The sequence below is a fragment of the Orbicella faveolata genome, unplaced genomic scaffold (genome assembly GCF_042242905.1).
Source record: "Orbicella faveolata isolate gen_17 unplaced genomic scaffold, um_ofav_v1 contig_34, whole genome shotgun sequence".
Classification (NCBI taxonomy): Eukaryota; Metazoa; Cnidaria; class Anthozoa; order Scleractinia; family Merulinidae; genus Orbicella; species Orbicella faveolata.
The window spans coordinates 30,377,612-30,379,503 of NW_028301563.1; the positions used below are offsets into that span (position 1 = coordinate 30,377,612).

Genomic DNA, 1,892 nt, shown 5'->3' on the forward strand with positions numbered 1-1,892 from the left:
AGTGGCTGGTAGCAGCAGGGTCTACTTTGCTTGCATACGTTGAATTGGTCCATTTTTTTCTATCAAAAATCAAGGAGGTCTTCAATTATGCAAAGCCTTCTACTCTTTACCGTCTATTCTATGCTGCAATTCAGTTTCTGAATTCTTTAATATCTGCAATTCATGTTCTAAAATCTTTATTATTGGGTCAAGTGCCCCTTCTTTTGTCTCCCCCAGGAAAACCAAACAGAGCAACCATGTTCCTCTTTCATAATACTCCCCATGGTTTCCGCTACTGTTGTGGAATATTCTTCCATGGCTCCACACTTCACTCAGGTGGTGGACTGTCAGTGTTCAGGCATGTGCGACTAAAAGAGAGCTGAGTGACATCAGCTCCCTGGGGGGCCCCCTACATAGCATCGGATATCTGACCTGTCCATAACTCTTTTGAAAAGAAAAATCAAAATAATTCTTTACATCCCTTTATCGCAAACATAAGATTTCTTTTTACATATCACACATCACTCATAATCAAACAACCATGATTGTGATCCACATACAATTCATCAATATAGTCCAACTAAGAATCAACAAACAGATAAAGGAGCATCAAGTCCTTGTACCAAAAAAGTTTCACTGTTCTCTTTTCCTCCCTCGATCCATGCTTTTTAAAACATCCATGTTTTATTTTCTCAAAGAAGATCCTGACCACTCTCTCTGTCAAGAAATTCTGGCTTTAGAACCCTTCAAAGCTAAAAAGGGCAGTATTGCAAGAGGGCAAATCAGGGATCAGATTGCCAGTAATCTTAACTCCTTGGAAATTCCAAGATTTAAAGTTACCAAGCGCTCGGTGAGAGTGTTACACACTACTCATTGAAAAATTAAAGAAAAAGTTAAAAGAAGAGGAGAAAGCCAGTGGCATTGAGACTGACATGAATGATGTTGAGAGAGCATTGGAAGAAATACTAGAAAAGGAAGCTGATGCTGAAAACACCCTAGCAACTGACAGGAAAAGAGTGGATAATGTCAAAGTTGTTGAGATGAGGAGTAGAGCAATGGAGAGCATGCGTTCGACACAGAAAAGGAAGCAGGGTAATGAAGACAAGGATGCAGAGAATGCACCCAAGCCAAAAATCACAAGAAGGAGTGGTGGGGACACAGTAGCATACCTACGTGAGAAGAATGATATGGTTCAGAAATGGAAAGCTGAAGAATTGGAATTGCACAAGCAGTGCCTTGAAGTTGAGAGTACAAAGCAAGATGAGTTTCAAACGCAACAGCAAGCAATGATCCAAATAATGGCCCAGCAGTAACAACAATTTCAAATGTTTGCTGCCATGTAACAACAGCAAACACAAGTCATTTTGAAGCTTTTAGAGAAACAAACTAAGTAAAATATCATTTAGCTGAATGCAGCTGAAAAGGTTTTACCCTGAGTTGGTTAGGTTCAAGGATTTTAGACCTTGTTTCTGTATGATTAAAAAAGGTTTATAGGTTGGGGTGGGGTGGGGGTTGTCAGGACAATTTTAAAATTTTCTTTGTATTTTTTCGGGATGTCCCTCTCCCCTGCTCTACCTTGGTATGCTGATACCCCTGGGAGACTCCCTTACGAAACAGACAGGGCTGATCGCTGGAAATTTTCAAATAAACCCCTAAAGAAGATTAGTTTAAGCGAGGCTCAGGCTTCTTGTGACCCTTTAAAGATACCAAAATTACTAAAAATATGCTTTTATCTCTTTCTGCAATTAACCCTAAACGAGACCCTAACAACTTAAACATTGGGTTTTGCCGAAATATGCTAAGCGAGACCAAGCATTCAAAATCTACACCCCTAAGATGACAAGCATCCCTGTCTGTTTCATATAGGAGTACCCCCACCCCTTCAGGATTTATAACCTTGTATCCTTTTGATC

General features: G+C 40.0%; 1 pseudogene; it reads left to right on the top strand.

Annotated features, from left to right (window-relative positions):
* On the top strand, positions 1-1,534 carry LOC110061446 (uncharacterized; annotated as a pseudogene).
* Positions 1,535-1,892: the final 358 nt, after the last annotated feature.